We start from the raw sequence: 17,061 nt of genomic DNA on the forward strand, positions 1-17,061 counted from the left end.
GGCCTCATATTTATCTCAAAATGGCCCTGGCCTATAATGGGCTCCATCAAGAAAGTGATGGATGGAAGCAGCCACAATGGTTCACGTGTCTCCTCTCCTCATTTTTTTTCCTTCTCTTTCTCTGTCGTTTCCCCTTCTTCTTCAGAGAACTGTAGTTTCCCTGGACCACTCTTTCCATGTGGGCTTCTGATGGCCAATTTTAGAATACATTCCTTACCAGAACTATGTTGTGTTTCTGAGAGTCAATACGATAGCTGACGAGGCCCATCGGTTTCCCCCAAAGGAAGCATACTATTTCATGGCTTCTGTACTTCTGGCCCACATCCCACCAGCCTCTATAAGCATGCAGTTCACTACTGAGCACATCACAAATGCTGAAAACTGATTAACACTTCTTATTTTAATTATTTTTTTATTTCTCTAGCATAAGCCACTGTGGGTAAGACGTTTCTTTTCCCCCAAAAAAGCTATGAGTTGACAGGAAAAAACCTAAATAAACACAACTTCAGAAAGTCACAATGAGCTCATATCTCTCCTTCATGGGGGATCTCTTTTGGGCACCAGAGAGGGAGGCTTACCCTAGAGTTCTCCTCCCCATGCCCTGAGTGAAGAGGTCGTTAGCTCACTAGGCCGCTGGCAATGTCAAGGATTGCCACTGAGTGGTTAATAACATGACAAGGGCGATCAGACTCTTGAAACTGCTTTATGTTTGAGTAGTATTTTGCATTTGAAGATGGTTTCATGTTCAGGATCTTATTGGGCATTCATGCACACACCAAACAAACAAACAAACAAAGAAACAAACAAAAACTTGTCTGAGATAGATGTGGCGGACATTTTTGCAAAGGTAGTTGTGAGACGTTTGGTGATTTGCTAAAGGTTGCCCAGCAGTGGATGGCAGAGCTCGGTTTCTTCTTCTCCAGTGGGTCCATGTCCTTTCCAGGAGTCTGGCCTATCTCCCTTTCTCTTACTGAAAGCCGCATCAGCCACTGTGTTTGAGGATCAAAAATGGCTGTGGTGAAAATATAGGTCCACGGGGAGGGGGCTGGAATCCCTGCAAATGAATGTTCATAATATCTTTATTCAAAATAACTGAAAACAGGAAACAACCCAAACGTCCATCAACATGGATAAACAAAATGGGATACATCATGATTTGGCCATTAAGAGGAATGAAGTACAGATACATGTTAAAAAGGGATAAACCCTGAAAACATTGTGCTAAATGAAAGAAACCAGTCAAAAAAGGCCATTTATTATAGGATGACCTCGATATGGAAGGTCAGAATGGGCAAATTCATAGAGATAGTAGCAGATTAGTGTTTGCCTCGGGGGGAGGGGGGGCTGCGATAGGGGCATTGAGAGGTGTCTGCTAATGGGTACAGAATTTTCTCAGACATGATGATAATGTCTTAAAATTAAGTGGGGTGGTGTTTGCACATCTCTCTGAATATATAAAACCTATTGGATTGTACACTTTAAAAGGGTGAACTGTATGGTATATAAACTGTATCTCAATAAGTTGTTACTATAAAAACAAAACAAAAAAAACCTGGCTCTGGGCACTGACTGTCCTAAACTTCTCTGACCATGGCTTCCCCCAGGGCTCTAAAGCTGGACACGACCTCACACTGGCTACGCGGATGTTGTCTAAGGGTGAAAAATTCCTCTAACTCCGCCTGCTCCAAGTTGTGGGCAGATATCAGGCACCCCCATATTCCCAAATACAAATAGCTGGAAGTCAAGTTCTGTGCTTCTCAAACCTGAATGTGCATTTGAATCACCTGACGATCTTGCTAAAATGCAGGTTCTGATCAAAGAGGTCCAGGACCCAGCCTGAGAATCTGCATTTCCAACAAGCTCCCGAGGGAGAGTCAATGCTATTCCTGTTGACCACACTTTGGGAAGCAAGGGTGTAGACCACGTAAGCAGTTAGTGGCAATGGTCACTTTCCAAATGATGGCTTTTCTACATGAAGAAGCAGCTTTTGACTGCAAAATGTTAGCCTGTGCATTGGAGTCAAATATCAGGATTTTTTAAGACATATGCCCTCAAATGTATTTTCCCTACTCTCCCTCCAATTGTTAGGTGCTAATAATGGAAGCTTATGAACAATTGTTACTGTCCAATGTGAGAAATTCCTCTAACTCCTTTGGTGCACATTAATCTTTGTGGAAAGCACTGAACAGCTCGTTTGAATATCATTTCTTTGAACTAACTGAATTGGCCATCTGTTTTTGCATTGTAGGGAAAACTTGGAGTTGTCCTAAGACTGTGTCTCTTTCATCAGAACTATATAGTTTTAAAATACAAGATGAATTTTCTATCATCAAAACACCAAGGGGGGAGCATCTGGGTGGCTCAAGTCAGCTAAGCATCCAACTTCGCCTTAGGTCATGATCTTGCAGCCAGTGAGTTCGAGCCCTGTGTTGGGGACTCTGTGCTGACAGCTGGGAGCCTGGAGCCTGCTTTGGATTCTGTGTCTCCCTCTCTCTATGCCCCTCCTACACTCATACTTCTTGTCTGTCTCTCAAAAATGAGTAAACGTTAAAAAATAAATAAATAAAAGCCCCAAGGGAAGTTCAGAAGCCCTCTTCAGAAGGAAGTAAAAAGCCAAAGGATTGTGAATTCTCCCACAGATGGTGGAAGATTTATGCACGGAAGGTAATTTTCATTTAATAAGCCTCTGTTATGTGGCTGCAACATACAACACATGATGCCTGTCCCTCAGGAAGGAGGTGTATAGAGATGAAGAGAATGCAGCGCCCTTAAAGGGGCCTGCATCCTAAGGGGAGACTGATAAGCTCAAGAAAAGCAAGAAAAGAAAGGGAAGGAGCGTGGCATTTGGGGCAGACAGAACAATTTCCACCTGCTCTTGCTGTTTGATTGGTCTCCAGCCAATTTTCTCTCCAGATTTTGCTGATGTTGCTGGAATCACTCAGGAATCCTGGACACTTCCTTAACTGAAGTACAACTTCCATTTCCACAGGATTTGCTACAGGAAGACAATGGAAATGGTAACCTTGGCACTGAGCTCAAGCAGCGGTCCTTAAAAGCTCCATTCCTTCACTGCTCTCCAGCAAGCCCGGATCTTCGGCTCCAGGGCCGGTCAGTAGGCTTTTGATGAACAAAGCCGCCTGAGCTCTGAACTTCAGAAGAGCATCAACGTGGTACCAAAAATTCAAGTTCAAATTCCCTTTCTGCCAAGGTCTGGATGTCCGACAGTCAGGCTTTTTACACCTGCTGGGTCTTATCTTCTTCGTCTCTGGTATCAAGATGATTATTCTAAGTTCTTCACAGAAGAGTGAGGCTGGGAGGAAATGACCTGGAGTATAGAGAAGGGCTTTGTGAGTGGCACAGCACTCCGGGCTGTAAGAGCTAATGACTGTTTTTCATACACGTACTCCCCGGCCTCTCCTCAGATCTGTCCGTCCTCATCTGTCATCCAGCTTCAGTGCTAGCTCAGGGCACTGTTTGACCACCTGGGGTGGGGTCTTCCTGAAGACGTTGCATCGTGATCACGGTCAGAAGGAGACTGAAGTCCAGGTCCTGGGTGAATTTTCTGGGATTCCATTTCTGCGGCTCAAAAAGCAAGTCATTGGTGACATTCTGTTTTGTTGGTTTGCTTGTTTGTTTTTAAATTTTTTAATGTTTTCTTTTATTTTTGAGAGAGAGCAAGACAGAGGGTGAGCAGGGGAGGGGCAGAGAGAGAGGGAGACACAGATTCCGAAGCAGGCTCCAGGCTCGGAGCTGTCAGCACAGAGCCCGACGCGGGGCTCGAACTCACGAGCCGTGAGCTCATGACCTGAGCTGAAGTCGATGCTTAGCCGACTCAGCCACCCAGGCGCCCTTCATTGACAACATTTTGAAATTCTCTCTCTGTCATACACATTCCCACCCTACAGCAGGCATGATTCATGTTTGATCACTTTCTCTATCTACCATTTGGAGAAGAGTCGGCAGTTCAGATTTTTCTTCCCTGCATTTAAATCGTCAGTCCTTATTTCCCACTAGCGGGGAAGCTGGAAGCATAAAAACACCATGGGGACTCCTCTTGGTTAATTGTCATCCTTCTTGCCTCATCCCCATTGGGCACGGGGTCCGAACCTACTGCAGACACTACCCCAAACCCTGCTTGCTAAAAACAGCAGGGGCCATTGTTAGGCCCAGCTTTTGAGCTTTTCAAGCTAATCAATGTCCATTTTCTAATTCCTGTTACGCTGTGTAAACAATAAGCCAGACATGGGACAAATTCGTCATAAGAAAAATATTGCTTTTAAATCTGATTAATAAAAGAATACCTGAGGGGCACCTGGGTGGCTCAGTTGGTTGAGGGTCCGACTTTGGCTCAGGTCACGATCTCAAGGTGGTTCACGAGTTCAAGCCCTGCATGGGGCTCGCTGCTGTCAGCACAGAGCCCACTTCAGATCCTCTGTCTCTGCCCCTCTCCCATTTGCGCTCTTTCTAAAATAAATGAAACATTAAAAAAAAAAGGAATAGCTGAGGGGGCAGAACTTTTGCTGATAAAGGCTAACGAACATTTCCAGCAGGGCTGCTGTTGAGAGTGTGTGTGTATGTGTGTGTGTGTGTGTGTGTGTGTGTGTGTGTGTGTTTGCCAACTCCATCATAATTAATTCCCAAACTCTATATATAAATTCTCACCTCCGGAAGGTTGGACAAGTGTGCATTATACAAGATGCATGCATATATATGTGCGAAGCAAATTCTTTCTAGGTCTCATTTGATATATATAGGCTATAAATCCACATTCAGAATAATGGGAGATTAATAATTACTTCTGCAATGTTGATATTTGCAAAGTGACCTGCTGTTATTTATTACCTGGTTCTTTTACATAGAGCAGTATTTTTCCTAGCGAAGGGAGTGCAGGAAATGAATGATGGGCTGTTTTAAAGGTTTAGAAAGATGTCTTTCTCATCTTCTGTTGTGTGTCCACTGTGGAGCTGTCTCTGAAAGAGACCATGGTGTAAAGCCACATTCTCTTTGGTGTCTCTGGCTAAGCACGTATGAAATAGATAGGACAAGCTGTTGCAAAGTTTTCATTGCATAGCTATGAGGCAGGTCTTGTTTCTTGACACAATAATAAAGATTTGGAGTTGGGGAGACCTAGGTCCTGGCTCTACTGCCTTACTAACTTGATCTTAGTCAAGCCATTTTGCTATTCTTGGTCTCTGAGTTCTTTATCTATCACACTGGAGTGACAGCATCCGATGTATCAGGGTATAACAAGGTCTGTTGCGAGATTAAAATGATGGGTACGAAAGCACTTTAAAGATATTGAAAGCCCCTAAGGTGATGTTATCATCACTGTTCTTCACACAAAATCTTCTCCCTATCCCCTTCCTATCTGAAAATTGAAATTCCTTGGTCCGCATCCCTGATCTAGATTTTAATTATGCACTTTGTCCTACCCCACTATTTATAGGTTTCAACTTCTTTTGCCTTATACTAAGAGGCAAAATCGCACAGGGTTGAGATGACTAATTCTGGATTCAGATGGACAAGGATTTAAACTCAAGGATTTAATTTCTTTTTGAATGTTTATTTACTTATTGAGAGAAAGAGAGAAAGCGCGTACAGGTGGGGGAGGGGCAGAGTGAGGGGCAGAGAGAGAATCCCAGGCAGGCCCCCTGCCGTCAGCTCAGATCCCGACGCGGGCTCGATCTCGTGAACTGTGAGATCACGACCGGAGCCGAAATCAAGAGGCGGTCACTTAACTGACTGAATGACCCATGTGCCCCATAAATTCAAGGATTTCCTTTAATCAAGACATCTAACTCTGGCCACGTTAAATTAACCATTACCGGACTAGTTCTCCTCCCATAAATAAACATTCAACAGAACAAAATACGTGAGACATTTTTTCAGCCATTGAGCAGCAGACGGCACCAGACAACGATCCCCGAGAAGAGGGAAACTCACAAGGTCACATTTGCCCCAGCTCTCTTCTTGCGGAAAACGTCTCCAGTGCAGCACAGAGACCTGGAGTAAAAACAGACCACGGAGCTAACGATCAGCCTCTGAAACTGTTAAAAGGACTAGCATCTGTGGGACAAGACACAGGAGAGGAGGGGGCTAGGAAGAGAGGGTGGCAACTCTATTTGGGGGTTTCCCATGAGTGAGGAATGGGTTGAGCCTGCACAGAAAGAGACAAAAGGAGACTTGCCAGATAGCAGCTGATGGACGGCTGTAAGCAGAACAAACATACTTGAGGTCTAGCAGTGCTGGAAGGTATTGGAGTACGAGGTGCCTTGCTGACTCCCCTACATCCCCAGCTGAGATACTAGGAAAAACAAATATTGGAGCTAAGGGGCACAACCTAAAATTTTTTAAATTTTTAAAAATATTCATTCATTTGTTTTGAGTGACAGTATGAATGGGGCAGGGACAGAGAGAGAGGGAGACACAGAATCCAAAGCAGGCTCCAGCCTCTGAGCTTCAGCACAGAGCCTGACATGGGGCTCCAACTCACGAGCCGTAAGATCATGACCTGAGCTGAAGTCAGATGCTTCACCGACTGAGCCACCCCGGTGCCCTGAGTGAGACCTATTCTATTTCACCAAATCTCAAATACAAATCTCAAAACAAAGGCTTGGCAAGATCTGCATGGGGAGCTGAGGCAGTAGTTTGAAATGCACCAAGCTAAAAAAGCTTGGGAAACAACTTGATCTCTCCATAGACCTTCCCTAACAAAGCCTAAAATAAAGCTTAAACAAGTTCAAAGTTATTAGCTGGTGATTCAATGTCTGCCAGGAAGAACAGCTCAACCTTCAGAGAATGACAGAATCCAGAATCTCTACAATAGATAATTAACAGTGTATGGCATATGATACAAACTACTAAACGTGAAAGGAAATAGGAAACTGTGATCTATGATCAATAGAAACTGAAACTGACATCAGGATTGCCCAATGTTGGCTTTGGCAGTCAGATATTTTAAAGCATTTACTTATAATGTAACCAAGAATTAAAGGAAAATATGCTCTTAATGAGTAAACAGAAAATACTAGCAGAGGAAAAAAAAACTATGACATAGAAAAAAATTAGATTCATTTAGAAGTGAAAAATAAAATAATTGAAATGAAAAATTACCTGAAGATCTTAACATGAAATTAGAGATAACAGAAAAAAGGGACTGACTTGAAGAAGTATAGATATAAAATGTTCAATTAGCATAACAAAAGGAGGGAAATGGTGAAAGAAAAAGGAACAGAGCCTAGCACCTGTAATACAATATGAAATACTATAGAAGACATGTAATGTCAGTTTCAGAATGAGAAAGGAGGGATAAAGAAGCAGAAAAAAACATTTTAAGAAAGAGTGGCTGGAAAATGTGCAAATTTGGAGAAAAATATCACCTATAAATGTGAGAAGCTTGACAAACCTTAAGCATAATTAACACAAAGGAAACCGCATCCAGGCACATCATAGTTACATTGTTGTAAGCTAAAACTAAAGAGAAAATCTTTAAAGCAAAGAGGAAAAGGAAAGGAAGGGAAAAGAAAGGGAAGGGAAGGGAAGGGAAGGGAAGGGAAGGGAAGGGGAGGGGAGGGGAAGGGAGGGGAGGGGAGGGGAGGGGAAGGAAGGGGAGGGGAGAGGGGAGGAGGGGAGGAAAGAGAGGAGAGGAGAGCAGAGGAGAGGAAAGAAGAGAGCTATCAAGCCCAACAAAGATAAGGAGGAAACTTAAATTCATACTGCTTACAGAAATCAGCCTAGAAAGGCTGAATACTGTATGATTCTGCAGGGAAAGGTATAATTATGGGGATAGTAAAAAAAGATCAGCGATTGCCAAGGGTTTGAGGGGAGGTGAGAAAGGATGGGTGGGTTGAACAAGGGATTTTTAAGGCAGTGAAGCTATTCTATATAATACTGTAACAGAGGATACATGACATTGTGCATTTGTCAAAACACATAGAATATACAACAGGAAGAGTGGACCCTAATGTCGACTATGGATTTAGTTAATAATAATGTATTGGTATGGATTCACCAACTGTAATAAGTGTGTCAGGTCAATGCAAGATATCAATAATGAGGTAGGGGTGAGCAGGGAAGGGAAGGGATATACAGGAATTCTATGGACTATCTGTTCATTTCTCAGCTACTCTAAAAATTAAACTCTTAGATTTTTTAAAAAGATGTGCTATATACAAGAGAAAATAAGAAATTTATACTACTCTTTAGAAACAACGGAGGCCAGAAGGCACCAGAATAATGCCTTTAAAGTGCTACAAGGAGGGGCACCTAGGTGGCTCAGTTAGGTAAGTGTCCACCTCTTGGTTTCAGCTCAGATCACGATCTCAGAGTTTGTGAATTTGAGCCCCACGTCGGGCTCTGTGCTGGCAGTGAGGAGCCTGCTTGGCATTCTCTCTCTCCCTCCCTCTTTGCCTCTCCCCCCACTTGCACTGTATCTCTCTCAAAATAAATAAATACATAAATACATAAATAATAAATAAATAAATAAACTGTGCTACAAGAAAAATAAAAATCCTATCAACCAAGATTTTTATATCCCAAAGAAAAATATCTTTCAAAAAAGAGAATATAAAAATGAGGATACTTTGTTCAAATACACAAAAGGTGACACGTAGACTAAGAAGTTAACACTGGAAAGGAAATAGAGTATCAAAATTACTCAATTGAAAACAAATTAAAAAATAGGGAAGTAGAGAAACAAAAAAAACAGAAGGAAAAAATAGAAGTCAAAGAGCAAAATGGTAGATTAAACTCAATCATATCAATAATTTCATTCAATGTAAATGGACTGAACAGTCCAATTGAAAGAGTTATTTCCAGACTGAATAGAAAAAGTAATACCCAATTATATGCTGTTTAAATGCAACGAAGTATACAGCACAAAGAGGATGCATAAAAATTTGTGTGTCTACATTAATAACCAAAGTAGATTTCAGATGAAGTATTAATGTTAGAGATTGCACAATAAAAAAAGGGAAATTCATCAGGAAGAGATAACAACCTAAATATAAAAGTAACTAACAACAGAGCTGTTAAAGGTATAGGAAGCTAAAATGGATAGAATTAAAGGAAGAAATAGGTAAATTCATTACATTAGAGATTTTAACACACCCTGCATCAGTCAGGAATCTTCAAAGAAACGGAACGTATATGTGCACGTGTGCATGTGTGTAAAGAGGTTTATTTTCAACGAACTTGACCTAAATGACAGCTATAGAACACGACACCCGACATCTTCAGAGTAAGCACACTTTTCAAGTGCCAGTTGAACACGTATCAAAATGGACCATATGCTGCTGTGAGTTCGAGCCCCATGTCAGGCTCTGTGCTGACAGCTCAGAGCCCGTAGCCTGCTTCAGATTCTGTGTCTTTCTCTCTCTGCCCCTCCCCTGTTCATGCTCTGTCTCTCTCTCAAAAATAAATAAACATTAAAATTTTTTTTTTAAAAAATAGAGCATATGCTGGACCATAAAATAAATCTCAGTAATTTGCCAGACTACATGCTTGATCGCTTAATGGTTAACCACTTACTGACTGTGAACTTGGGCAAGTTAGTAGGCTTCTGTAACTCATTTTTCCTCATCTGTAAAATGGGCACAGCAAGAGACTCTACCACACATGTTGTGCGGTTATGCAGTTGATGAGGATTAATTGAGTTAATTTATGACAAGCCCTTCTCAGAGTGTCAAGTAAATGCTCGATAAAGAGCATTGAAATGGCAACGATGATGATGATATGATGATGATGCAGATGCACCAGCCCAAAGTAAACAGAATTCCATGGAAGCCAGCCTATAGTCGATGATTAATCGTAGTAATAATCCCTTTCCTCAGCAAGTACTATTGAAGTTTTAGTACATGCCAAGATCTCTGCAAGAGAAAAAGAATGGTGGTAAAAAGCATCCACTTGCCCCTGCTTTCATGAGGCTCAACATCTCGCCGGGGAAAGAAACACTAATCAAATAATCGCTTTGAGGTGAGTGAGGTGAAGAAAGGATTAGGAGTCCAAGCAGGGCAAAGGGGACTCAACACAGTTGGGGAGGAGAGGGTTGCAGGACATAATGAGTGAAGGCTCATCTGACACACTGAGAGAAGCCCCGCGTGGCTTCAGTGAGCAGAGGCAGGGAGGCCTGTGCGTGATGAGGTCGCGATGCATGGCGACCACAGGGCACGGACCATAGACTCCATTCCGGCCGCGGTGCTTGAGTCCCTCCCGTCCGCTCTGAATAAACACTTGAGGGAAACTACTGGTTTGACTGTTTTCAGGAATAGGCAAGAATTTCCCTACAGCCAGGATGGATTAACCACTAGAGTTTTTGTTCTTGCTGCTCAGTAACATGTCAAGAATCACGGAGGAGGCAATGATTTTGCCAAAACACAGAAAATGAAACCAGGCAAAACTTTAACAGAAGGTGCTTCCAAGAGAAAACATCTGTTTCACTTGTTCACATTCCTCCAAGTTCAAGGCCTGCCACAAATGCTTCCACCCGAACAGCAACAGCCCAAACTGGACCAACACCCTAGCTTACCTTAGAACATTCTTCCACTCTCCTCCCAGTACAATTTTATTTATTTTTATCCTCATGAGCAGTGCAGAAAAAAGAAATAGAGGGGCGCCTGGGTGGCTCAGTCAGTTAAGTGTCCGACTTCAGTTCAGGTCATGATCTCATGGTTTGTGAGTTCGAGCCCTACATCGGGTTCTGCACTGACAGTGCGGAGCCTGCGTGGGATTCTCTCTCTCTCCCCACGTGCTCCCTTTCTCTCTCTCAAAATAAATAAATAAACTTTTTTTAAAAAGAAAAGGAAATAGACTTTTCTTTTGGGGATGATTTTGAAAACACTGTGTGTTTGCACACGCATGTGCACACACACACACACACACACATGCACACACATACATACACATTTCTACCGAATGAAATGGAACAGTGTCACTATTACTATGGAATAATAATAATAATAATAAGACAGTAAAGCACATGCAAATCTGCAAATGTGAGTGTTAAAGTGTGGAGGAAGGGATATGGGTACAAATTAGAAATAAGAGGTGATATTATCATGAAAATCTACGATCTGCTGCTTCTCCCGGTGAGGAACAGGAACATGGCTACCAGCAGATCATCATAGAAAGTTCCAGAAAGCTGTGATGGGGACATCAACCAAGTGGTCAGAAAGTGGCTGACATCATATGCTATGAGAAGGAATGTCTATTTATTTTTGTTTCTTCACATCTTTTAGGAGGATGAAAAAATGACATTTAAAACTACTTTGGAGAATGTAATTCTGTTCAGAAAGGAAGAAGATGACATTGGATGAAATGACGGAAATTGTGTAGAAAGTAATCCTGTCATCTTACCTTTGTAATGACCTGTAAAGGAAATTCTGAGAAAATATCATGTACCGGCCCTAGGTTTTTGGAAATCAATTTTCAAGAAGTTCAAAGAAAAGACAGTTATGATGTTATTTCCAGAGAAACTGAAAGGGAAGTCACCAGGGAGAGAGCCTTGACTGTTGACAATACAGTAGGGTCCTGGTGACCAGGAATGGGTGCAAGACAGATGGCGTTCTGAGGGTAGGACAAAGCATGACATGTTGCCTACAAGGGGACAGTGATAATGAGGGTGGGGGGATAGGGATCAGGGTGGGTGTGAATGGAGAGGAGCCTATGGAATCCACATGGGATGGTGGTGATGTTTCATGAATGTATACATATCCCTAAATTCATTGAGTTGTATATTTCAGACGATTTTTTTTAAAGAATGATATAGTCAGGTATAAAAGAAGAATGCCCATGTGGTATGAGAAATACTGTATAAATAGGGTAAACAACTGTCAAAAGATAGTAAGGTAGAGATGTCAGCAGGTGGAGATGGGAGGTTCTAGAAGGCAGGGAGGCAGTTGGGAAGTGAGGGGTTTGGGCAATCCCCAAACACCTGGGCTAAGGCTGCAGGCTAAGGCTGCAGACCCACTGACCCAGAATAGGGGTCAAGGGCAACAGTTCTAGAGTCACATGGGCACCTCAGTTTTGTGGGGCTTGAAGCTTATACAGTTTGGGTCTTCAATTTAAGAAAAACAGTACAAAATTACACGCACGATGTTAAATATACAAGTGACTTCATTTAGAATGAGAAACCACAATGCATTGTGTAATTGGAAAAGTTGGTGTTTGACAAAATAAAGAAAAATAATTCAATTTCACAACTATACTTGGCTCTCAACTCTATGATCTCTAAAACAAATGGCCTGATACATCTCTAAAATACTTTCTTTTTATGTGTTTTGGCTACATATTCTTTGATCACCTTTTCATATTACAATCACTTTGTAATATTATTTTTCTATAGAGTGAAAAGATAGTTCAGTCTTTCCTCTAACATGTCTGATCGAAATTTTTTAGAACAGATTTAGATTTGCAGAAAAACTGTGTAGGTAGTTCCCCATACACATCGTACCCAGTTTCCCCTCTTACTAGCCTCTTACTTTAATATGGTACCTTTGCTACAATTAATTTACGGATATTAATACATTGTGGTTAAGTAAAGTCAATACGTTACTCAGATTTCCTTAGATCGCCGAATGTTCTTTTTCTGTTCCAGGATCCCATCCAAGACCCCACATTGCACTCGGTTGTCCTGTCTCTTTAGGCTCCTCTTGGCTGTGACAGTTTCTCAGACTTGTCTTGTTTTTGAGGGCCGTTTTTGAGGGGGACTGGTCAGGCATTTTGTAGAATGTCCTTTAACTGAGTTCTATCTAATGTTTGTCTCATGATTAGGTTGAGGTTGTAGGTTTGGTGGAGGAAAACCACAGAGGTCAAGCATTACTGTCCTCACATCTCCTCAGAGCTACAGATGGCTCTTCCCCTTCCTCCCTCTCCTCATTTTGTCTTCTTTGAAAGAAAATCATCATTCATGGCCCACACTTAGGAAGCAGGGAGTTATGGTCCACCTCGGGGGCAGAGCGTCTCCATAAATTACTTTGAGATCCTCGGCACGAAAGATTTCTCTCTTTCCCTCCACTGATTTATTTACTCAATAATTTATTTATATCATTATAGATACATGGACATTTATTTCGCACTTTGGGTGATAATCCAATACTGTTTTCTTGATTTTGTTGCTCAAATCGTTTCCACCTGAACCATTAGGTGCTGTTTCAGTTGGCTTCTATGCCTCTTTGAAATACTCCTGTCCATGTTAGTATGAGTATTAGTGTTAAATACCTCTTTGCTTTCTAACCCTATAGGATACACCAGGATCAGCATGTGTATTTCCTTCCCCAGTTACTCAGATGCTAAGTTACTAAGATGCTACTAAGATGTAGCTGTTCTATAGAGTCTCTTGGATCATCATTCCAGCTTCTTCTCCATGCTTATCTGTAACCTTCCACCTCACCAGTGAGAAAGCGGGTGCCCACCATCCACTATCCTTTGCTTACCTATCCAATTCCAGGTATACATGTACAGTATGTAAGAATTGCTAACCCTTACCCCTGAGAGACACAACTTTATCGACTAGAGTATAGTGCTTACGTACAGCTTCTTTGGCCTCGAGTCCTATAGACTCCACCAATTTCCAAAGTTACTTAGGTCAGCACCTTTTCCCCCAGCCCCTTCAGGACGGTCATTTCATACTTCATACAGTTAGATTATTTTGTTGCATTCTGCGTTACATCCTTAGATCCCCTGACCACCTAAATGATTTTTCAAATTTTGTGTGCGTTAGAGCTCACTCCGTGCTATAAAATGAACAGGATGATGAGTCCATGATAACGGACTTTGTTTTTCCTAATAATGGTTCAGAGAGGTTTCCTTCAGATTTGTTACTCATTCTTAGCAATTTCAAATACAATTTTTAGGATTTACCAAAACTGGGAAAACTCTACCGAGGTTCCATCAATGAGCTGTAAGATTTGAAAGAACTTTCCACAGACTGCCAGCTGGTGCCATGCATTTCAAGCCCTGCGTCTTCCCCACACCCACCTATTTCTGATGCCACAGCCCCGCGTATTTGTGTCACAGCACCAAGTGAGCCCGCAGAGCGAGCAGTAGAAGTATTCTTAGAAACCAATCTTGCTAGTAGTGTCTTAACTATACATGGGAGTATTTAGAACCACATAAAACACCTCTGTGGTTGTAAATTATTGTAGCTCCAATATCATACTTTTATAAATTTTTCAAAAATATGTGACCATGTGGACGTGATCCTATGACCCGTAGGAAATGAGGGACCCCAACGATTAAATTTATTGGCTTCATGGCAAATCTCCCTCTGAGTCAGACAGACCATGCATTCGACAAATATTTACCGAGCACCTAACATGTAAAGAGCTGTGTGTTCTGTGATAAATGAGACAGAGTCCCTGCCCTCCTGCCCTCATCATAAGCCCATGCCAGTACAAAGAAACAGTACAGCTTATCAACGAGTAAACAAGTAATTTCAAAGCCTTATTTGCCATGAAGAAAATCAACAGGGTGACCGGAGGCAGAATAAGACGAGTACTTGGTTTAGAAAAACTTCTAGGGAGGTGACATTTAAGCTCAGACGTGACGGAAGGAAAGGAGTCAGGAAGGCAAAGAGCTCGGGAAGAGCCTTCAGGAGGGGAAATGGCAGACTGAAATATATTACGGCCGGAAAGAGGACAGGCTCCTCCGGGAGTTGACGGGGCCAGAATTTAATGACAGAAGAGAAAGGGCTACGATTGAGGCCATGCCATGAGATGGGTCGGACGCCACAGCACCTTCCTGTAGACCAAGAAAGAGTGAGTTTTATTCAAAAGGCAGAGATAGCACTGCAGCAGTTTTAACAAGGGAGTGACTGGTTGAGACTTTATTCTTTTATTTATTTAAAAAAATTTTTTAAATGTTTATTAAAACATTGAAACAAGACAGAGAGAGAGAGAGAGAGAGAGAGAGCAAGTGGCGAGGGGAAGAGAGCGCGAGGGAGACGCAGACTCTGAAGCAGGCTCCAGGCACTGAGCTGTCAGCACAGAGCCCGACGCGGGGCTCGAACTCACGGACCACGAGATCGTGACCTGAGCTGAAGTCGGACGCTTCACGGACTGAGCCACCCAGGCGCCCCTGAGACTCCTCTTTTAAAGAAAATGTCAGTAAGGGGAATAGATGGGCAGAGGAAATTATAAAGGAAGCAGGGAGACCAGTTCCCATTCCCAGACGTTGGGGAAGTTATTTAACCTCTCTTAGACTCAGTGTCCTGATCTGTGAAATGGACAGACACGGTTCCAGTGTGTATTTTTGTGAAGACTGGATGAAGCTACGTGAGCACAGCATTTGTGTAACACCACGGCCGGCATACTGTAAATGCTCGGAAACGGTTAGCTCTTACGACCCTTGGTATCGTAATTGTTAGGAGCAAAGCAGGGTGTAGCGCTAGGGGGGAACTGGGAGTTGAAGGGGCGAGCACTGAGGGGTAAGGGGCCAGAGCCCAAGCCGAGTTGTAGGAAGGCAGCCTCCGCCGGGAAAGGACCCGTGTTCTGGGCAGCATGGGTGATGGGGAGCCGGCGTGCAGTGGGGCCAATAACTCCTGCTCAAGGTCAGATTTATGCCAGGACCAGTGCTCACGGCATCGCAGCCGATGGCCTGGGGGCCGAGTTGGGGTGCAGCAAGAACCCGGGTCTCTCGGCCCGGCCTCTGTCGGCCCAGGGAGTCCCCTGATGAGGCACACGCCACCTGGGACACAAAAGAGTGACTGGAACTTGGGGACCCGAAGGGGACAGCGTCAGCCCTAAGTGTTCTGTCTCGCCGAGCCAGGCGCGCCGTTTAGCGGACCCACGGACAGGAGGCCAACATCCCAAATGAACTGAAGTTGAGGAAAATACACATTCAGCTTTGACTTACTTCATTTATTTCAGTTGCTGTGTTTACGGCAAGGGCAGCGAGGGAAGGAAGGAAGCCCTGGAGCCTCTGGGGTTATCGTTTCTGAGTCAGGGATTTGAGGTTCCAACTTTGGCAGAAGATGGCAAGAGACCCCGGGCTGCTTCCTCCGCAGTGAGACGTCCCGTCTGGAAGGGGCCAGACCCCAGGATCCACCCGTCAGCAAGACTGGAGAGTAGCTGCTGTCACAGAGTTTCCAGCCCTGGTGACAAATTATAAAGCGACAAGACAAGAGGAAGGCTGTGCGTTCTCTTAGTCCAAGGGACAGGAACATACCCTTGTCCGGGGGATGACGAGGGCTGGCAGGGAAAGTTGCTGATGGAATGCAGAAAGTTCTGTTTCCTGGGAAGCTTGGTGCACCCCCTTCTTCTCTTATACCTCTGAGACCCCCCTCTTCTCTCTCCAATTCCTCACCTTCCTTCCCTCCAAACCTGGCCAAACTCTCTCCTCCCTTTGCCTCCGCCTCATCCAGTCTTAAACCCGGCCCCACAGCCCGCTTGCTTCTCATACGGAGTGTCTGACCCTCCCTCGACTTCTCCAACTCACACCTCCATCCTCTGGAAATAATATATTTTTTTCCCCTCTCAGACAGAGAAACATTTATTGAGCATTTCTTAGATGTACCATGCACCGAGCAACTTTTCACATTTACTTTTTCACTTCTACCTTATGAGATATGTTCTGCTATTTTCCTGATTTTACAAATAAGAAAGCTGAGTTGTAGGGAAATGAAGTCACTTGCCCAAGGTAACACAGGAAGTAGAAGCTACCAGACTTGATCTGGGGTTGGTTGATTCCCAAGGCCACGTTCTTGACTGTTACACCATCCTGTCTCCAAGTGACTGTGATACACCCTGTAACTCTGGATGACCTTCGCGTGGGGAAAGGGCATTTATGACTTAACAGGGGTCACAAAGAGACTGAGCTGCACCCGCCCACACAGGGCAGCTCTGTCCCCTGGTGGGCTCGACAGGGTCAGGGTGCCTGCCCCCGGGAATGTGGTACTTACACTCCTTGGTGATGGACAGAGATGTTCCCCCCAAGGTGAGGATGGCCTTAGCATGGTGGCTTACAGCAGGAAGAACGCACTTGGAGAAGACCTAGAAGATGGTTCGAGGAGCCACGGAGCATCGGAAGCAGGCATCTGACCCACTGGGCTGGTGGACTGTTTGCTCA

General features: G+C 43.5%; 1 long non-coding RNA gene across 1 annotated transcript; it reads right to left on the reverse strand.

Moving 5' to 3' along the window:
• Positions 1-403: 403 nt before the first annotated feature.
• On the reverse strand, positions 404-4,781 carry LOC128313060 (uncharacterized). The gene is made up of 3 exons (XR_008293213.1): positions 4,302-4,781; positions 2,870-3,576; positions 404-1,054 (listed from the first exon to the last, which is right to left on the reverse strand). It is a non-coding gene; the product is annotated as an uncharacterized LOC128313060 (long non-coding RNA).
• Between the last annotated feature and the right edge of the window lie 12,280 nt (positions 4,782-17,061).

This window comes from Acinonyx jubatus, chromosome E4, assembly GCF_027475565.1.
Source record: "Acinonyx jubatus isolate Ajub_Pintada_27869175 chromosome E4, VMU_Ajub_asm_v1.0, whole genome shotgun sequence".
NCBI lineage: Eukaryota > Metazoa > Chordata > Mammalia > Carnivora > Felidae > Acinonyx > Acinonyx jubatus.